General features: G+C 44.9%; 1 long non-coding RNA gene and 1 pseudogene across 2 annotated transcripts in view; both read left to right on the top strand.

Annotated features, from left to right (window-relative positions):
• Positions 1 to 22,198, top strand: part of LOC311530634 (C-type lectin domain family 2 member D-like) — a 192,199-nt pseudogene that overhangs the window by 90,564 nt on the left and 79,437 nt on the right. The window lies entirely within an intron of this gene.
• Positions 600 to 10,329, top strand: LOC311530655. Its single transcript, XR_014714036.1, has 3 exons — positions 600 to 1,195; positions 9,208 to 9,273; positions 9,789 to 10,329. It is a non-coding gene; the product is annotated as an uncharacterized lncRNA (long non-coding RNA).

Genomic DNA, 22,198 nt, shown 5'->3' with positions numbered 1-22,198 from the left:
ATTTAAGAGAGAATAAGGGAGCAGCTTTACAAATATTGATGGGGCATTTTCTCCATGCACGGAAGGGGAGAAAACACTGAGGTGCTTGAGGGAGAAGCAGACAGGTGGGTGACCCAGCCTGCCAGGAGCAGCCCTTACCATTTTGCCCAAGAGGGCAAAAAATGTTTTCTATGCAATGGGAAGACAGTGTTGACAGCTCAGTAAAGCTGGTGGATTTGACAGACAGGGAAGGGCTGAATGGTGAAGGGACTAATGGCAAAGACTATTAGCTTGTGCTGGTGTGGTGCTGGGTGGGGCAGAGGGTCTTAGTGAAGGGACAATAAGACGGTGGGGGATGTGGTAGCAGAAACAACCCGGAAGGGAAGATGGGGCAGTAGTTGGAGAGGTGTGGGGAAGAGAAGCAGGTTTGTGAGTAAAATTATACCTGGGCTTTTGCATGGTCAGGACCCTAGATTGTAAACTCTTTGGAGCAGGGACTGTGTCTTTTTATAGTCTGGGGTGTGTGTGTGTGTACAGAACCAAGTGCAGTGGGGGCCCAGCCCTGAGTGTATGTGTACAGGACCTAGTATGGTGGGCCCCAGCCCTGAGCGTGTGTGTACAGGACCTAGCGCAGTGGGGCCCGGCCCTGAGTGTTTGTGTACAGGACCTAGTATGGTGGGCCCCAGCCCTGAGCGTGTGTGTACAGGACCTAGCGCAGTGGGGCCCAGCCCTGAGTGCGACCTCTAGATGCTACTGGAATGTAAATAATAATGTGCAGTGGGAGCAGCAGACCAGCATGGGATGTGGAGATATGGCCTGGGGTGGGGCTTAAAGGCATGTGTGTCTGTGCAGAGGATGGGGGATGAAGAGTGGCAGGTGGGGAGGAGGTTGCAGGGATCAGTGTGGGAGGGACGTGGAACGGTGACTTGGAGCCAGCAAGCCCTGCTCTCTGGTCCAGGTTTATGTGTGCAGTATCTGAGGTGTATAAGTTAGTACATGTAACAGCTGGGACAGGACAGCTTGGGTCCCTGTCCCCATAAGAAGCTCTGCTCTGCGCTCTTCTCTGCTTAGCGTCCTATTGACAGATCTTTCAGAACATTCGTATCATCAGTGCGGGAGACGTCACTCTTAGTTCGACTATTGCCCATTAATTTTGGTGACTCAACATTAACTGAAGGTGTCTTTTACCTTCCAGCGGAATATGAGGCAGTGAAAGGTACGTGCATTTTTACTAGTTTTGATTAAGCTCAAACTTGGAAAGTGAACACTCAGAGCTGTGTGTGCAAAAGAAATGTTAGTGTAAAAAACTGAAGCATGTTACTGTAACAGTTAATTTACAAGACAAGGGAAAATCCAGAGGAAGGAGTGATAAGAAACAAATATACAGATATTACCCAGAAATAATAAATAGAAAATCTGTGGCATTGAAATATGCATATTATCAGTTTTATTTTTCATATTAACCCTTGAAAATACTTGTAAAAACAAACTTCACTTACTGACCAGAGAGACAGTGTAACAAGAACAAGAATTGTTTTATACAAATAGGGCCCAGCCCTGTGAGCTCTCCGCAGATGTTGGTTTCCTTGGAGGAGGATTGGGCCTGCTGAGTCCTGTGTGGCTTCCACATACCACAGCTGTAGAATCAGGCACATGGGTCTGACCCACTGAAGCCGGCAGGAGTTGCAGGCACTCAGCACCCCTTGGAGTCAGGCCAGCATCATCCAGATTATGGAGACACTTATACAGGAAGAGTTCTTTGAACTGGAGGCCCAGATTCTCTGCGGTGCCAAGATCTGCTCAGGGAGGGGGATGAGGACAGTGAGGGAACTGGTGTTGGCTCCCTGATTATCAAGCTGTCCTAGGGGCTGCTCTAATGTACTCCAGTTGGCTGTGGTCCCTGAGAATTGATGATGTGCTCTGCTCTGGTCCAACACACATCCTCCCACAGGATTAAAAGAATCTCACAGGGAAATACATGGTGAGATGTGGCTCCTCTGTGCTTTATTATTAAGCCATTGAAAGTCCAAGCAATAATCTGGTGGCTGAACATGGTTAATTACTGAAAAGGGGAATATCAGGGATGGGGCATGGCGCAGCTCCATTAGAGAATCATAGAATCATAGGACTGGAAGGGACCTCGAGAGGTCATCTAGTCCAGTCCCCTGCACTCATGACAGGACCAAATATTATCTAGAACATCCCTGACAGGTGTTTGTCTAACCTGTTCTTAAAAATCTCCAGTGATGGAGATTCCACAACATCCCTAGGCAATCTATTCCAGTGCTTAACCACTCTGACAGTTAGAAAGTTTTTCCTAATGTCCAATCTAAACCTCCCTTGCTGCAATTTAAGCCCATTGCTTCTTATCCTATCCTCAGAGGTTGAGAAAAACAATTTTCTCCCTCTTCCTTGTAACAACCTTTTACGTACATGAAAACTGTTATCATGTCCCCTCTCAGTCTTCTCTTTTCCAGACTAAACAAACCCAGTTTTTTCAGTCTTCCCTCATAGGTCATGTTTTCTAGATGTTTAATCATTTTTGCTGGTCTTCTCTGGACTCTCTCCAATTTATCCAAAACTTTCCTGAAATGTCGCACCCAGAACTGGACACAATAACCCAGTTGAGGCCTAATCAGTACTGAGTAGAGAGGAAGAATTACTTCTCATGTCTTGCTTACAATACTCCTGCTATACATCCCAGAATGATTGTTTTTTTTTGGCAACAGTTTTACACTGTTGACTCATATTTAGCTTATGGTCTACTATGACCTCCAGATCCCTTTCCACAGTACTCCTTCCTGGGCAGTCATTTCCCATTTTGTATGTGTGCAACTGATTGTTTCTTCCTAAATGGAGTACTCTGCATTTGCCCTTATTGAATTTCATCCTATTTAGTTCAGAGCATTGCTCCAGTTTGTCCAGATCATTTTGAATTTTTATCCTATCCTCCAAAGCACTTGCTTGCTATCATCTGCAAACCTTATAAGTGTACTCTCAATGTCATTGTATAAATCATTGATAAAGATATTGAACAGAACTGGACCGAGAACTGATTCCTGCAGGACTCCACTTGATATGCCCCTCCAGCTTGACTGTGAACCACTGATAACTACTCTCTGGGAACGGTTTTCCAACCAGTTTTGCACCCACCTTAAAATAGCTCCATCTAGGTTGCATTTCCCCACTTTATTTATGAGCAGCTCAGGTGAGACAGTATCAAGAGCTTTATTACTAAAGTCAAGATATACCACGTTCTACCGCTTCCCCCCATCCACAAGGCTTGTTATCCTGTCAAAGAAAGCTATCAGGTTAGTTTGACATGATTTGTTCTTGACAAATCCATGCTGACTGTTACTTATCACCTTATTATCTTCTAGATGTTTGCAAATTGATTGCTTAATTATTTGCTCCATTATCTTTCCGGGTACAGAAGTTAAGCTGTCTAATTTTTAATTCCATGGTTTGTCCTTATTTCCTTTTTATAGGTTGGCACTCTATTTGCCCTTTTCCAGTCTTCTGGAATCTCTCCCATCTCTCATGACTTTTCAAAGATAATCACTTATGGCTCAGATATCTCCTCAGTCAGCTCCTTGAGTATTCTAGGATGCATTTCATCAGGCTCTGGTGACTTGAAGACATCTAACTTGCCTGGGACAAATGGCCTGGCCAAGTGGGCAGGGATCTGCTCAGAGACACACGCCCTGTGCTGCACTCGGAGGGCAGAGACCAGCCAGGGCTGGGCAGCAACGTGGCACCACACTGGGATTAACCCTTTCCTTCCACCCCACCATCCCCTGATTGGTCAATGGCACTGCGCACTGTCTGAAAGATCTCAGTAAAAGTCCCCTATTTTGAGTCCAAGTAAACCATCAAAAATAAAATCTCATTCACTCTGCTCCAGCCCCTGGCTCTCCCTCAAACTCCTCACACTCCTTGAGTCAGGAACCTGCAGCCCTTCTTCCTGGAGCTGGCTTCAGTTCAGACTGCACATATTTCCCTACAACCCTCACCTGCAGGGTTCTGTCCTGCTACAGCTGCTGCTGCTGTAATAGTCATCTCTGGGAGCTCCTCTCTCTAGGCTCTCTGCTCTAGTGAGCTCTCCTGGGAGCCCCTCTCCTCAGCAACTTCCTCTTTCTGGGGTCCCTTCAGCTGAGCTCTGGTAACCCATCTAAGGATTTAGTTACTTCCATTTGGGTCTGGGATGGCTGGTTTTCCTTTTTGTGAGCATGTCACAGGTAGCCTGGGCACTGATTCCCCTTAAAGGGCTAGTCCCCGTGACATATCCCCCCTGTACCCAAAGGTAGACTTGACCATGGGTAATGTCGGTTATATTCTACAGGGGATACTTCCTGCCCTGCTGCCACAAGGAAATCTGCAAGGCCCTTATTCCAAAGTATGAAGAGACCAGGAGTTGTGTCCCCAACATTCTATGTAGCTCATGTGATGGGTAAAATCCCCCATAGTCTTCAGCATGGAGTAGCTCACAACAACTTGTACTCCTTGTAAGGGCATGTCTACACTACACTTAATTACTGTACTCTTTGTCAGTCAAGTCTACTGGCCCAATCAGCATAAGGCTGCCTCATGGTCTCTGGGACAGCAGCATCCCCCAGTAGACTCACATGCACCCTTTGGAGTCAAGGTAATCTTTTACTCAGACTATCTTCTTGTTAATGTTTCTAATTATTAAACACTGAATCTTTTTTTCCTGAAGCCTTCAATAAAGGAGCTAGGGGAGTCCATTTCAGATCCTCGTCAGCCCACATGACCATGTGCAATGTTATCAGCTGGAAAAGTACCTTTCTGCTCCTCCCCTGGGGTGGACAGCCTTTCCTTTAGGATGGACTTCTTTTTAGACCTGCTCTGGTTCAGGCTTTGTGTTGCTATTTCAGGCCTCTGGGGGAGAGGTCCCCTGTCTTGTCCCTTATTATTTCAGATTCCTCTTGAACGTGTGTTTTAAAGTAATTAACATGGTGGCTTTTCCTTTCAGCATGTGGAATCCCCTCCTCAGACAGCCCATCTTCCACTCAATGGTCCTGTACCTCTAAACCCACCTCAGCGCTGTTCTTTTCTCCAGCCGGCTGGTATACCTCACTGCCCAACTGATCAGTTTTCTGGAGAAGCCATGCTTTCTCTCTCTGGCATAATTTCAGCTCTTGCCACAAGGCCATCACCTCAGCCTCTGGGATCTCCAACATCGGATGTGTCTCAGAGTTGGGCTTCATTCCACCCTCAATCTTAAACTGGTTCTGGAGCTTTGTCATCTCCTTTTGCAACAACAAAGATTGCTGTTCCCTGGTCACTTTCTCAGTGCTAAGACAGGCCAGCTCCTGCTCCTGCTGGATGGCTTGGGCTGAGATCCAGTCCCTTGAGCTTTGCATCTCCTCTCGCGCCTGCCAGACCTCAGCCTTTGGGCCTGGAGGGTGTTTAGTTGTGCAAGGCCTTCTGCCCTACTCCCTTCAGCTGCAGCAACCTTTTCTTCTAGCTGTCTCCAGTTCATTAGTGGATGGCTTTGCTGGGTAGCTATAGAGGACATGGCCACTAGTGCAGCTTCCCTTGTAGCCCCCACCTCTGTCTTTGTGCCCATCGACATCCAGTCCTTCTGTGGGTGATCAACTTGTTCCCCCAAAAAGTCCTCTAGGACACCCACAGCATCACTCCTCTCCCCTGTGTACATGCAGCCTCCTGGTAATTTATTGTTGGACTTTCTGTGTTATCGCACATACCAGAGCCCTCTTCATGCATCTTTGCCATCTCCTGAGCCATTGGCTTTAGCCTTTCTAGTTCTTTAACTTGTTCTAGGAGCTGTTCCTTCTTTTGTCTCAGGATACATCTACATTTGAGCTGGGAGGTGATTCCCAGCTCACGTAGATGTACCCAGGCTAGCACCTAAAGATAGCCATGTGGCCAGGGTAGTACAGGTGGCAGATTGACCTAGCCACCTAAGTACAAACTCACCTGGACCTCTTTGGTATGTATTCAAATGGGTGGCCCAATGTGCCTGTACTTCCCCAGCTAGCACACTAAATTGAGCAGAGCTAGGGAGGGTATGTCTACAGAAGCTGGGAATCACACCTCCTATCTCAAATGCAGACATATCCTCAGTTTCAAGGTCTCCTGGTTACTACCATCTAACCAGCGTAGCAGGCTCATATATCCCAGCAAACACTCTTCTAGTTTTCCAGCCACACTACTCCTGTTCTGTAGCCCTTTCTGGAGCATCTCATTCACAAGGCCTAGGGCTTGTTCAAGCTCTTTCAGTTTTGGCTCCTGAGTAGCTTTCCCCTTGCATGGCTCATTTTCTACCTTGGCAGCCTGCAGTTTGGCTGTCTTGAGACTCTTGTTTGCCGTCTCCCTGTTGCTTTGCTCCTCTCTTGGCTGAACTATTCAGGGCTCCAGGTGTTTCTTCTTGTTTAGGACCAGGGATCCTTGACAAGGGGTATTGACAATTGCATTTGCCACTTCATCCCTGTGGTGTGGTGCCTGGCACTTGGTACATTCAGCAGCTGTGAGTTTCTCCTACATTTGAATAATCTCCCCGGTACTTGGCTCACACGGGTGTTGGAGCTTTATCTTCAACTGCTGGGCTTCTGGAAGCTAGAGCAGAATTTCTTCTGCTGAATGCCATGTTCCTTCTTCAGAGCCTTGACTCATTTACTCTTCTTACTCACAACCAGATGGCTTCTCTCCTGCTCTGTGAGTAGCTCCTTCTGCCTGTCCACTGGTTACTGGGTTTGCTCCCATTGCTTGGCCAGTTTCTATGAGAAAGTCCACACGTGGGCCTGCTAATTACATACCTGTTAAATATCCCTCTCAGAGTTCTTATAACACCCATCTCTCGAGACCACCAAAACTTTTGAATCACATTTAGCCTTCTCCCCAGCTGCCCTGGCCCAGAGAGCCTGCTGTTCTCTAGAGCTTCTTGTTGCACCTTTTTCTACTGGAGTCCTTTCAGACTTCTGGAGGGAGCTACTCAGTCTCCCCAAACTCCCAAACTTTGAATCTGGGAGTGAACTTAAGATACCCCTGGTAAGCGGAGCGAAGTCTGAAACCCTTGGCTGGCCTCTTCCCCTGAAGCTTATACCCCAGGACCTACTTTCTTAGCTATTCATTTTGCCCAGTATTAGAAATTCTTACTGCCCCATAGCAACACCCCTTCTTTCCAAAATCCAGAGTTCTTGTAGGAAAGCAGTATTTTACATGTCCCTTTCCCTACATTTGAAACAAACCCATGAAGGGCTCACTCTTCCTGGAGCAAAAAGGGATTCCTACAGTCGTCTGTTTTGACATGACAGTAGCTAGGCCTGACTTCCCCATGGCAGGATGGCATGACTTCCCCATGGCAGGACGTATTTAATAACCTGGAACTCCCCTCTTCTCTGACTCTTCTGGGAAACCAGGCCAGTCTCAGCATCCTGGTTTCTGGGGGCCAACCCCATCTTATTTGCCCATCTTGCCCACGGTCGGTACCTAATATTGGACCAGTCCTGTGCTTTCTTCTCTTGTGGTTGTCTGTGGTGGCTGACTCTTTCAAATCACTGACCTTCTTTGAGGCTCCACTGTGGTTGCTTAGTTCCTTCGAAATATGGGAGCTGGAACTCCCATAGTTGTTGCTGCCCTCCTGACACTACCTTGAGAGAGTGAATGTCCCACCGTCATGGAAGTGCTTGTGCCATGCTGCTTGGTCATCCGTTCTTGGTGGAATGGGATCTCAGATTCCACTTCTGATACCATATAGTCAGGGGAAGCACATTTAAGTACTCCACTCAGCTGCCTCAAGGTGGCCCTGCAAGTACCTTGCCTCAGTTTACCCTCTTCGGCACTACTTAAATAACTCCATGTAATCTGAAAAATCTGAAACAAAAGTCCCTTGCTGGGATCTACTTTACTCATAAACTCAAAGGTCAGAAGGGACCATCATGATCATCTAGTCAGACTTCCTGCACATTGCAGACCACAGAGCCTCACCCACCCACTCCAGAAATAGACCTCTAACCTCTGGAAGAGTTACTAAAGTCCTCAAATCATGATTTAAAGATTTCAAGTTTACAGAGAATCCACCATTTACACTAGTTTAAACCTGCAAGTGACCTATGCCCATGTTGCAGAGGAAGGTGAAAATCCCTCAGATCTCTGCCAGTCTGACCCAGGGGAAAATTCCTTCCTGACCCCAAGTATGGGGATCAGTTAGACCTTGAGTATGTGGGCAAGACCCACCAGCCAGATACCTGGGAAAGAATTCTCTGTAGTAACTCAAAGTCCTCCCCATCTAGTGTCCCATCATCAGAGATATTGGCTGCTAGCAGTTGCAGATCAGCTACATCCTCTCGCTGCCCTCTGCCTCAGTGGTTCCCACCCCTTCCCTTGTCCCCCCTCAGGCCCCACTGGGCCTGCCCCTCTCTTTCTCCCTATCTGCCCACTTGGTGCCCACCCTTCTCCTTTGCCCCCCTCTAACCCTGGGTGCCCACCTCTTTCCTCACCACTCCTTTATCCTCTGGTGCCCAGGGCTTCCCTTGCCCCCATTTTCTCCCCAGGTGACTGTCCCACTCCTCTCTTCTCTGCCTCTATTCCCATGTGGCCTGTCCCTTCCCTCTTCCCCCCTCTTACTACTGATACCTGCCTTTTCCACCTTTTGATGCCTGTTCTTCCGCTTGCCCCACCACACCCTCTGATACCTGCATCTTCCCTCACCCCCAACATCTGGCTCTCTGCTCACCCCCTCTGCCTCACTGATGCAAGCCCCTTCCCTCTGCCGTCTTGATACCTGGCTCTTCCTTCAACCACTTTCTTCCCCATGAAGGCCCCTCCCCTCAACATCCTCTGTCCCTCTGGTGCCTCCCCGTTACCTCACCTCCTCTTCCTCAGGCACCTTCCCTCTCCTGCTCTTTGCCCCGCAGTGACTACATCTCCCCTTGTCCCCTATAGCCCCCCTGACACCCGCACCACCCCTCAATCCTCTCTGTCCCTTTGGTGCTTGTCCCTCCTTCCTGTGGGTGGAAATCCTTTCCCTTGCCCAACCATCTCCCAGCCTTTGATCCCAACCCCCTCACACTTGCTCCTCCCCACAACTCTCTGGTTCCCCTCCCACCCCTGGGGCATATCCTTCCTCCTGGCATTGCATGGGGGCCCCATGACACAGTGATTAATGGGAATGAAGGTTAACTTCCCTTTCATCCTAGTGACCAGCCCCCGACCCTGGCACTGATTCTGTGACTCTCTCCCCAGTGAACATGACTCTGGATCCAGACACATCAAATCCCTGGCTCATCCTGGTCTGAGGATCTTAAACATGTGAGAGATGAACATACCCCACAGGATCTTCCCGATAATCCTAAGAGATTTGATACTTTCCCCATTGTCCTGGGTGCTGAGGGATTTATGGACGGGAGGTGTTACTGGGAGGTGGAGGTGGAAGACAAGACAGGCTGGACTCTGGGGGTTTGTAGAGAATCTGTGAGCAGGAAGGGGCCAGTCAGACTCACACCTGGGAATGGATACTGGACAATGTGTCTGAAGGATGGGGAATACAAGGTCCTCACCTCCCTCTCAAGCTCCCTCCCCATGAGCATCAGGCCCAGCCGAGTGGGTCTGGAATCCCATGCCTGTAGGAGATGCACCCTTGCATCCTTGCTTACCCTCAGGAGTGAGATATTGGCTTCTATGACCCCCACCTGTGGAAAATGGTGGCTGAATTAGCAATATTGTCCCTAGACACCTGCAGTGATCCCTTTAAAAAAACACCTAGTTCAGTGCTGTGCGTGAACTAAAAATCATGCTTCTGTGAATTGTTTCTTGTGTTTCTATAGATTTGGCCTTCAGGGGATCTTCCTACACACTGGGGGAGCACCTCCACCAAATAAGGAAGTGACCAAGGTGCAGCAAGGAGGACATGTTCTGAGAGGTGCTCCAATCCTCTGAGGCTGAAAAAAGAGGATACAGGGAGTGGACAAAGACTTTAAAGGAAAAAAAATTCAAACTCACAGGGAGGCCAGAAAGGAGAGCAAGGAACACATTGTAAAGGGCCAGGAGTGGATGATAAAAATGATGGAGGAGCAAACAGCAATGTTGAGGTCCCTAATCATGCTCCAGGCAGAACACATGAGTGCTCCCTCACCAGCCATTACAGAACTGCTTTCCATGCCTTCCCCAAACTCCTCCCACGCATTCCTTGCAACATCCCAGAACATCTCTGTATGCCGTTCCATCCATCCCTTTGGACAGTTTCCAAAACGATAGCTGGATTTACACACAGTTATGAGAGCGTACTGCCATACGCTTTTTTCTCCCTTCCCACCAATCCTTTTGTGTGTGTTGTTAATTGTTATTTAATAAAAACAAACTCTGAAAGATACCAATCTTTATTTGTCGCCGACACATGGTGGTCGCTGCTGACAGTTATACACTTGCTGACTGCAAATCCTGGTCAGGAATCATCAAAATTTTAATGCAAAGCAGCAAGTTAACAAAGCATGGCAGAGTGCTTTGTAGAAATACACATTACTGGTGTTCATTATCAAAATGTTGTCTCAAAGCCTCCCTGATTCCAACAGCCTCCCATTATGTTCCTCTAGTAGTCCTGGTATCTGGCTGCTTAAAATAAGCCACCAGGTGATCCGCTTCCGTGCTCCACACTGTGGGAAACATTTATCATCGAATCATAGAATCATAGAATATCAGGGTTGGAAGGGACCCCAGAAGGTCATCTAGTCCAACCCCCTACTCGAAGCAGGACCAATTCCCAGTTAAATCATCCCAGCCAGGGCTTTGTCAAGCCTGACCTTAAAAACCTCTAAGGAAGGAGATCCTACCACCTCCCTAGGTAACGCATTCCAGTGTTTCACCACCCTCTTAGTGAAAAAGTTTTTCCTAATATCCAATCTAAACCTCCCCCACTCCCCCATTTCACCCTTAGCCTCACAGCTATTATAGAGCATGCCCCCAGCTGCTATCACCATGGGAATAGTTTCCTCATTTAGGTCTAGCATTCCATAAAGGCAGCACCAGCATGCTTTTAATCTGCCAAAGGCACATTGTACAGTCATTCTGCACCTGCTCAACCTATTGTTGAAGCACTCCTTGCTGCTGTGCAGATTTCCCATCTAAGGTTTCATGAGCCTTTGGAATAAAGGGTACACTGGGTCTCCCAGGATTGCTATTGGCATTTCACCATCCTCCACTGGAATCTTCTGCTCTGGAAAGAAAGTCCCTGCTTGCAGATTTCTGTACAGGCCAGTGTTCCTAAAGATGCATGCATCATGCACCTTCCTTGACCATCCCAGTTTGATGTTGATGAAATGCCCATGGATATCCACATGTATAGTATGTATATATACACAGGTTTGGGCTTCAACCCTCTCATCTCTATTGAGCATCACCAGGGTGGAGGGATCCGGGTGGTTTGTCAGTCATCTGGGTGGTACCCAGAGCCCAAGGTGCTAGGGAGCGATCTCAGTGGGCAACATTTACCATCAATCTATGAAGCAAAATCCCTGGGGCATAACGGCCTGTTTGAAACAGAAAATTCTGTTATTATGAGAGAACATTCAAACTGTTGGATCAGTAATACCTTTCTCAATCAAGAAAAGGAATCAACAATTTACGTAGCAGGTCAATTACCAGTCAAACCCCACACTGAAATTACCACCACCAGAAACAAAACAAAATACAGGAAACAAAGAACTGAAGAATCCGTGGTGCACATTTTACAATCTACATACAAGCAAAGAAAATGGCAGAGTGGTATCTTCACAGGGTCACAGTTCAGGCAGTCTGATTACCTGAATTTTGAATATTCAGTGTACCAGAGTTTTGAGTTTCATGTAAATTTAATCTAACTCTGAATGTCCTGAAACTCTTACTCCCCCACCCAAAAAGCAAACAAACAAAAATCCTCTCCCATAATTTTGAGAATAAATATTCACCCAAATCACAGAACCATAAAACCAGTGCTTAATGTGTGCCAGGGCTTGGCAGGGCTGAGCCCCGGCACCTCTAGGCTTGACGGTTCATAGTCCTCTGGCCTCGCTGCATCAGTTATGAAAGTAAAAAAATTGCTTGAGCCCCAGCAGCTCTTTCATTACAGATTAAGCACTGCATAGAAACAGCTTATTCCTGCACACCTATCTTCCTCTCAATGATTTCTAGAATGTAGTAATTCTGATGCTGTGGTTTGTTTGCTATCTTTTCACTGTATGAAATGTCATGCAAATTGTGTGGTGCTCTTTCTGTTGACATTCCATGGAACTTGGGCTCATCGCTCACTTTGCTTTTGTCTACTCACAAAAGTTGCACTGACTATCTATTTAGTTACTGATAATACCTCTTGTCTGAACACTCTTATTTCAGTTTCAGAGTGGCCTATATATTTAGTTTAAGTCAGTTCTTGATGGACTTATGCTAATGAATATAGGTCACTATTAAGCTGACTTACACAAGTTTCACAAAACCAGAGCACAAGCCACATATGGAGAATGCTGTAGGCATGTCTGAAATGCCCACCCTGCCTCGGCGACCTAAACATTGAAAACACAAGAACAGCAAGTGAAGACTGATTAATTTGCTTCACTTAATGTTTGGATTAATTGTGATAATGATTCATCCAAATATTGTGGGGAACTAGTGAGTTGCAAAAATATTCTAATTAATTTGGCAATTCCTGAATGTCGCTGAACACTGCAGGCCAAAATATTTGCAGACATAACTCCACTGAAGTCAATGTGGTCTTATGAGCAGAGAATTTGCCCCTGAGCTCTATGAACCTCTGAATGCCAATGAATCAAACTAGTCCTGTTCATTCACAGATAAATCAGTGCTAAAGCTGTGTTGCCTAGAGTCATTTTTAAAATCAGTATCTGGACTTTTATGTAGTGTAGATGAGGCCATGCTTCCACTCTTATTGCACACATACAATAGAAAAAAATTAGTTTTGTCCCTGCTTCCAAACTAATGCAAGTCCTGGGAGTTTTATTTCTCAGGTTCCTTTTTCCAAGATAAAATTCCACCAACAAGGGGTGAAGGCGGCCCAGAGGTAGACCCCCTATTCCATGGGTTCATCAAGGCTGTTCCGATGTTGGACTCTCAGGCTGTCAAGCCTTTCCGGTTGTGCAGGAACGGACCAAATGGCGAACGATCGCTATGGCCTACTGTCTGGGTAAGCATTGAAGAAGGTTCCTTTTCCCTGGGGTGAATCCCTGGATGATGGCTTTGAGTGTGATCCTGGTGGTTTTGTTTGTTTCTATTGGCCTTGCTTCTTTGTCTACTTAAAATAAAAGGTAAAAGTCAGTGGCAAATGTAATGTATTTAGCATGAAATTGTCTTCTAATAAATGAAAAAGGTGAAGAATGAAATTCTACCCTGGGCCAAGCCCCCGTCCCCAGCAGCACAGGGAAAGAAATGTTACAAATGTTCCCCTTTGCTTCAGGGGGCAGTGATCTGCATAAGCCCTTTACCAGGCAGAGAGAACGTCTCCCCAGTACTGCCTCAAGCTGACTGGAGCACTTGGGAAAGGGGGTGTGTGAGATCAAACCACTGTCCACTCCTCACTCTTTCAGTCCACTTCCCCCCGACCTGTGCAGTTATTCTCCCCTCAGTCCTGATGGACTTTAGGAATTTCATTTATTGCTAAAAAGAAATTGGGATGACACTAAGCTTGATAAATTTCACCCCAACAATTAGTATGAAAAAAATATACACAGTAGAAAATAGGGGTCTGAATAAACATGGGCTCTCAGCCTTAACCTCAGTTCTGACAATAGTGAGAAACAACAGGTAAGAGATGGAGGAAGGAAAACCTTTTTCTCTTGGTGTTGTGAAAGTGAAATCCATCAAAGACTCATGAATTATATAATCAGTGTTCATCTTTCACAAAACGAAACCTTATGTTTCTAATAATAATTTATATTTATTTTTGTTTCTTTTTTAGGGAAACATGATACAGAAATTGGTAAGTGTTATGCTTTTTCCTCCAACAAATAAAAGTTGTGTACAAATTTGTCTCCTGATAAGGGTGTTTGATTATTTATTTATGTACTTTTTTGAGTGAAGTTTTTTAACCAGAAGAAGATTAAAGCCCTGATACTGCATTAACATCAGTTAGCTATTGACTTCAGTGAGTCTAGGATCAAGCACTGAATGCACAAGTCATATCACTAAAACAATACGGTAACTCTTCACTTAATGTTGTTCTGTTAACATTGTTTCGTTGCTGATCTATTAGGGAACAAGCTCGTTTAAAGTTGCAAAATGCTCCCTTATAAGTCGTTTGGCAGCTGCCTGCTTTGTCCACTGCTTGCAGGATTCTCCAGAAGAGCAGCCCCTCCTTGTGGGGATTAGAACCAAGGGGGGCTCACAGCCCCCCCCCATCAGCTCCCCTAAATTCTCTGTAAGGTATGTGGCTCAGCAGCTGCCCAGCAGCATTTCAGGTGGCCCTCCCCACACTGCCCTGCTGCTCCTGCCCTGCCTTCTGCCTTGGAGCTGCTCTCAGGAGTTTCCTGCTTGATGGGGAAGTGGGGGAGAGGGGTGCTGATATCAGGATGTCCCCCTGCTCCTGCCCCCCCTCGCTCCATACCCCCTCTCCACAAAGCAGAGGAGGGAGACTGGGCTCAGGGACAGAAAGGAGGGAGCTTCCTGGAAGCTGTTGCTTCCTGTCTGACCTGGGGGACCTGCTTAAAAGGGCAACATACCTGAACTGGGCTCAGCATACTTAAAGGGGCAATGCACGTCTCTCTCACTCATGCATGCACCCCCCAGCACTTTGGAAAGTCAGCACCTGTGCAGCTGTGCATGTGCTGTCAGGAGGAGGGAGTGGTGCACTCCAGCTGGATAGCGTGGGCTCATCATCATGTTCAGTTTTTGCAGGGAAGTGTTTGCAGCTACTGCCCTGCATCTATTGTGTTTCCTCCCTTCTGCCTCAGTCCATGCTGCCTTGTAGAGTGTAAGGCTACATTAACAACAGCCTATTAACCCTTGAGGGCTCAGCTGAGTGCTAGTTCATCATTTAGCAGCAAGGCATTCCCTGGGAAATATTCCACCCTCCTATTCCACCACCTCAACCAAGCTTCACAATCATTTATTGCTGTGTACAATATTAAACTGTTCATTTAAAATTGTTTAAAATTTATACTGTATATGTATATAATGTCTTTTGTCTGGTGAAAAAAATTTCCCTGAAACCTAACTCCCCCTATTTACATTAATTCTTATGGGGAAATTGGATTTGCTTAATATCATTTTGCATAAATTCACATTTTTCAGGAACATAATTACAGTGTTAGGTGACGAGTTACTGTAATGCTGATAATTTGAGGTCCAGCAATTCCACTTTTTGCACCACCAGAACTCCCAACAAAGCCAATGAGAATATGTGAGATACGAGGAAGCAGAACTGGGCTCTAATGGCTAGATTTTTAAAGATGCCCCTCTTTCCTTTGATAGCGTATATGGAGTATGGGTGTGTGTGTGCAGACTCAGATTTCATATCACAATCAGAGCTCTGAGACACTTCTCAAACTAACCCCCCCACTCTCCTCATATCAGACTCAGAGATCTCCCAAGGTGCTCCACCTAATTCATCCACCACTCAACACAGGTGTACCTAACACAGTGAAGGCCGTTGGAGTGTATGCAGAAAATTCATCGTAAGTATTGCCAGCTCCAGTGGAGCAGAGTCAACTCTGCATTAACTCTGTATGTCCTGGTTTTCAGAAGTCTGAGTTTTGATGAACTTAGAGACACCTGGTGGGTAAGGTAATATCTTTTATTGGACCAACTTCTGTTGGTGAAAGAGACACATTTTCAAGCTACACAGAGCTCTTCTTCAGGTCTTTATGGCTCAAAAACTTGTCTTTATTACCAATAGAACTTGTAATTTGTTTCACTCTTTATTAACACTACAATACATGTACATTCAAATTGATTAACATTCAAATGCATTGCTCATTTTCGTAGCAGTGTACCATGAGATTTGTACAGCAGGTTGAATTAATAATTTGTTTATTTTGCTATTTTGTTTTATTGAAGAACCCTGGGCCTCATTCTGTTCTCAGTGATGTCAGGGAAAAGATTTGTAAAAAAATAACTTCCAGTATTTAGAATACAGGAAGAAAGTTACTGCGCCAAATCCAGTGGTTATCAGTCTATTTTTCTGCCTGTTGTCATTTCAGTTTTCTAGAGCTGACTGTGGGGCTGAATCCTTTTGCTTCTGATACTTTCAAGGGAAAAAAGGAAAATTATTTCCAGAATCAATCAAAATAGAAAATTGCATCCTTTTCTCCTGATTAAATCATGGGAATTAAGCATGTGTCTAAGTTTGATCCTGTGTTTGAGAGTGTTGCTGAATAGGGGATTTCATAACATAATAAAGAAGAGGCAAATTTATATATTGTGTGACAGATAAGCTCCTTTTGTGTGAAAATCCATTGGAGGTGAGATTTCATAAAGAAATCCATAGAAGTAAAGCTAGGTGGGAAAAATGGAATTATTATTGTGAAAATGTATTTTAAAATTATTTCTATTTTATTTGAAATATTTTATGGATTTTTCAATTTTTAATCAAATATTATTAAAACAAAATTTTGTTTTTAGTTTTTCTTTTTCTTCAACTATCATTTCCCCCTCTGTGTTTCTTTTTAGAAAGGATAGGAGAACTGGTTAATAAAATCTTTTATTCCATTTAATTACAATGTCTCATTTTGAATCAATGTGAAATATTTTTTTTCATTTAGCATAATTTCATTGAAATGATCAGAAAAATCATTTTGAATATTTTCCTAAAAATCATGTGAAAAATCATTTTTGTTGAACTTTTTTTGTCCAGCTACAGTATTGTCAGCTCACATAATATTCTTGTGAGTTTGGGGATTTTATTTTGTCTCACAATATTTGGTGATTTTTCTGAAGCCTGGCATCTCTAGTTTTGAGATTGTGCAAATTTCAGATTTCATTTAAAGTAGAATTACATTTCTAGCCCTCGTGGTTCCAGAGAAAAGACTATGGCCTGAGTGCTCCCTGAGGGATCAAAATGTATCAAATGAAAATTAAATTGAAAATTATGACAACATATGTTATGGCCTAAACTCGATCTCTAATCTACTAAAAGCATTTAAATTAGATATACATAAAATAATATTCAAGCAGTACACATGTCCCGGAGAAGTTTTAAAGAAAGGCAAACCACTGAACTGGTGGAAGTCACAGGCTAGGAACCTGGAACCAGAGTTTGTTGAAATGCTAAACCGGCTTTAGAGAGCAGTGTTCTCTTATGCAGGTGAAGAGAGAATATTTTCTTCTTTAGAGTTTATTCAACTAGTTTAGTTCAATGACTAGTTCATTGAAAGTTGAGAAACTGATTGAGAATTGAAAAAGCAGGAAAGCTGGTAACATTACAGCCCTGGAGGCTTTTGTGAAAACAATACCATTAGGATTCTGATCCTGCAGTCAGCCCCCTGTGCTGGTGTGGAGAGTCACGGGGGCTTCATATGGGCATTAGCATCTGCCTGTGATGATGAGCTTGCAGGAGCTGGGGCTATATGTCTAAGGAGTGAAGTGAAATTCACATGCTAAAAACAGGTTTCGGAGTAGCAGCCGTGTTTGTATCCGTAAAAAGAAAAGGAGGACTTGTGGCACCTTAGAGACTAACAAATTTATTAGAGCATAAGCTTTCGTGAGCTACATCCGATGAAATGAGCTATAGCTCACGAAAGCTTATGCTCTAATAAATTTGTTAGTCTCTAAGGTCCCACAAGTCCTCCTTTTCTTTTTACATGCTAAAAACTTACTTAAACTGGAATCAGTGTTTTAAAAGTCTGATGCTCATTGACACTAAGGCTGCTTTGGAAATGACCGTTGTTCCCAGAATGTCATAAGTCCTGAGCTGTCTCCCTGTTTCCATTCCTCATTTATTTTAAGAAATTCAATAATATTTTTAGAATATTTCTTTCAGGAGCAGCCAAGAAACCTAGCTTGGCTCTGAACAAATTACAGCTCCCCCGTCCCCCTATCTCTGTGGGGATTTCATTTCCCCTACTTGACTAATTGTCCTTAATGCTATGTTTATGTCATGGAGGTCACAGAAGTCAAGGAACCCTCTGTGACCTTTTCTGCTTCAGGCCCTGGGGCCAAGGGACTAGAGCTGGCAGCCAGCAGGGCCCTGGCAAGATTCCAGCGATGCACATGCATGACAGCCTTGCACACGGGGAGGGGCAGGGGGAAACCCCGCAGCTCCCAGCCACCATGGTGGCAGGAGAAACCATGAAGCTGCGGCAGCAAAAGTCACAGACAGGTCACGGCTTCCATGAATTTTAGTTTGTTATACCAATAAAATAAAAACCAGCAGGATCTTATTAAAGGGAAAAAGGCAAAATACCACATTTATTGTGAATACAGAAAGAATCATAGTAAGCAGTTAGTTATAGCTATAACATTCCATTCAGTCTCATATTTATTCACACATTCATTCATACAAACACACACACACAGGTTCTGCAAGGTTGTTATCATAGTTACCAGCCTTAGAGTTGCTCATGCCAAGCCACTGGCCAGGTGGCCTGGACATGAGGAGGGAGCAGGGCCTTGTCAGATGCTCATCTGATGCTCCTGGAAGTTGGTTTGCAGAATCAGACCCCAAAGTTCTCACTTTTTAGAGTCTATTTTTATAGGAATTTCTTCCTATGCCAGTCTATGGGAATTGCTTCATCATGCTGTTGCTGAATCAATCAGCAGATAGCACATTCCTGATGGCTCCAAGATGTTATCTTGTTCTTTGGTTCTCCCATTCTTGAGGCTGTTGGGTGGATTCCAGTCTGCCCTCCGGGGAGGGGGGGTCCTCTGGTTATTTCCACTTGACGCCTTCTTCAGCCGATGGACACTGGATTCTTAGGCTGGCACCTCCCTGATCATTCAGTTATTATCCACACCAAGCATCCATCCACATCCATCCTCTATCTCTATTTTAATGACAATTGTTAATACAACAAAAGGGCGGGGAGTCTCTGGGTGCTGTTTCTGTTGTTAGAGTATTGTTTTGAGTCTCTCTCTCTGTGAATTGCTTTGAGAACAGACTCTGTCTTAGAATGTACTAACACAGTTAGCAGCTTGCAAGTTTCACACATAGAGGGAGAGAAACAGTACCAAAAACCAAGAGACCTCTTAATTAGTAATACCCTGGAATTTGAACTATGGGGAATCAAACTCATTTGTGATTTTAATACAGAACTTCTTTAATATGATCCAACAAGTTTATTACACATCTTAGCCTTAATTATTCTACCTCCTTTTTGTTAAGTCATCTTTGGGGCTGTTACATATAACTGTACTAACCCCACCGTGAATTTACATTGAACGAGAATTAGTACTCTCTCTCCCCTTTTCATGCATTGTAGGCATAGGCACCGACTCCACCGGTGCTCCGGGGCTGGAGCACCCACAGGGAAAAATTAGTGAGCACTCTGCACCCACTGGCAGCCAAGCTCCCCTCACCCCCCATCCCACCTCAACTCCTTCCCCCCCACAAACAAGCCATGTCTCCACTCCTCTGCCTACCTCCCAGTGCTGTTTGGCAGCACTTAGGACTTTCCAGGAGGGAGCAGGGAGGAGCGGGGACACGGTGGGCTCAGGGGAGGAGGCAGAGAAGAGGGGGGGCAGGGGCTGGGTCTTCTGGGAAGGGGGTGGAATGGAACGGGGATTTTGGGAAAGGGATGGGATGGGGGTGGGGTGAGGGCTGTGCAGAGGCAGGGCCAGGGGCGGGGGTGGGGTCAACCACCCACCGGGAACAGTGAAAGTCTGTGCCTATGATTGTAGGTTCAAATTATTATAGATTTATTGGCTCATGAGCTCCTACAAGAGTTGCTGCAGAACAAGCCTGGTCAAATGTAGTTAGAAAGTTCTGCTTCCATTCTTCCTTCCATGTAGAAGCAGTTCTCTGGTGTAATACTGTATTTAAAATCAATGGCAAAACTTTGATGTGGAGGGATTGGATGGAGAGAGGAATTATGACTGTGTCTTGGCTAATTGACAGTAATCAGTTTAAACCATTTGTAGACCTACAGTAACAATTTGCCTTGCCCTGTTCTGGAACATTTAAATAACAGTTAAAACATTGGTTTACCAATGTATTTGGACTGGATGTATTGGGAGCTCCAGAACCTCCAGAACGTTTATTATTTTGTAGGAAACTTCCTGGATTTATTCAGCCAGCGGTTTTATCCTTTTACGGTTTTCTGGCCTAAAAAGCTCAGTCAAAGACTGATAACTCAAGAGCTGCTTGGAATAGAGATTTGGATACACAGATATCTCCGACGCAATGGAATACAATTGTATCTACTGTTAAAGAAAGCAACTGCAGACCACCTTTCAAATAAACTGGTCCCCACATAGGCTAATGGTAGAGGGCTTCCTAAATGTTGATCACTATTAGAAATTTAACTGTCTTGGTGCTACAATAGCTCATATGCTTTGGGAAATTCTGGGATGAGGTGGGTAAAAGGACCAAATTGATATTGGATGCTAAGTTGGAGCCCTCCCTCTTATGTTTTATTCTTGGACATAACCTCCATGTATCAGGAATATTTGGTAAGAAGGGGGTGTGGTTCCAGTGTGCAGCTTTGGTTACTGGAAAATTAGTCCTGCAAAAATGGACAACTCAGTCCACACCAAACATTTATGCCCAGCTCAGTGATATGGCTGAGCTCACACCTAATGAATGACCAGCATTCTGTACAGGGGGAAGGCCTGAAAAATTCAAAGACATTTGGGCTCACTTTTTAGAGGTCTATATTAATGTAGACCCTTAACGTAGGTAAGTTGCTTCTCCTCCCCTCCCTTTAGTCTAACCCTCTTTACTTACTTTGTGTGTTATGATAAATCTGGTATTTTGATATATTTGCACTATTTGGAAAGAAAGAAAGAAAGAAAGAAAGAAAGAAAGAAAGAAAGAAAGAAAGAAAGAAAGAAAGAAAGAAAGAAAGAAAGAAAGAAAGACCGGAAAACATAAACTGATCAATGCCAATGCAATTTTGCAAGCACCAAGTGTTCAAAAATCATGAGATTAACTAAAGGAAACATGAGATTTATTTTCTAAAAAAATACATTTTGGACTTTTTGGTTTTCTGAGCACTGAGATTTTCTTCTAGTCGTGTTCTCAAGTTTTTCTACTTCACCACAAGAGCAAGAAACTGACTGTTGTTAGAATGAGAGCTGAGATTCTCCTCTCACCATAGGATTGCAAGAGCTGGGGCATTAAGAGAAATGCCAGCTATTGAAAGAGTCAGGGTGAAATCAGGAAAGTTGGAGACAACCCAATGTGATTTGTTAGTGCTTTGATGTGGGAAGGAAATGCCTCCACTTCTAGCTACTGCAGGTGCTTCTCCGGCTCTCATCCCTGCACTATCTGAGCACCTCCCAAGCTTTGATACGTTCAGTCTCACAACACCTCTGGAAGGTGGGGAAGGGTTTTTATTCCTACTTTAGAAGAGGAAAAGTCAGGCACAGGCAGAAGAAATGACTTGTCTAAGTTCACACAGAGCAGGAATTAAGCCTGGGTCTCTCAGGTTAACCAACACCTGAACTACTGGACTATCATTTTCTCTGCAGCAGGAGCCGCGTAAAAGAGGATGCATGCACAGATGCACACGCACACACACACACTAAGTCAGTAAAGTCTTTCTAAGATCATCTCACTGACCCTAGCCCTGCTCACTAGGCCAGTCCTGTGCAGAGTCAGGAGATAATGGTGGACAGGAATTGAGTATATGTCATAGGGGTGAAAATGTGTCATTTTTCAGGCCTGCTCGAAAAGGTTCAGGCTGCCTCTGAATGCACGCTTTCTGTGCTCAGCTTTTTAATCCAGCTGCCCACAGCCCCTCCTTTCTCCAGGTCTGTTTGCATTTCTTAGATAAGCTTCTCCACCTGCATTTCTTAGATAAGCTTCTTCCCCTGCAGGAATTCACTTGCTGGCTGTTGGCTGCTGGCACTTCCCTTCCATCTCACTGATCAGCTTGTTAAGATGGGAAATTTCTTTGGAAAATTTGGTGGCATTTTCACCTCATTTCTTCACAGTCTCCCTTTCCAGTTTCCCCAGTCCGGCTAGCAGAAATTAGAATCATAGAATCATAGAAATCCTAGAACGGGAAGGGACCTTGAGAGGTCATCTAGTCCAGTCCCCTGCACTCAAGGCAAGACTAAGTATTATCTAGACCATCCCTGACAGATGTTTGTCCAACCT

Source organism: Lepidochelys olivacea (genome assembly GCF_965140295.1).
Source record: "Lepidochelys olivacea isolate rLepOli2 genome assembly, chromosome: 14".
Classification (NCBI taxonomy): Eukaryota; Metazoa; Chordata; order Testudines; family Cheloniidae; genus Lepidochelys; species Lepidochelys olivacea.
The sequence above is the reverse complement of the archived record's forward strand: the minus strand, read 5'-3'. Positions and strand labels throughout refer to the sequence as shown.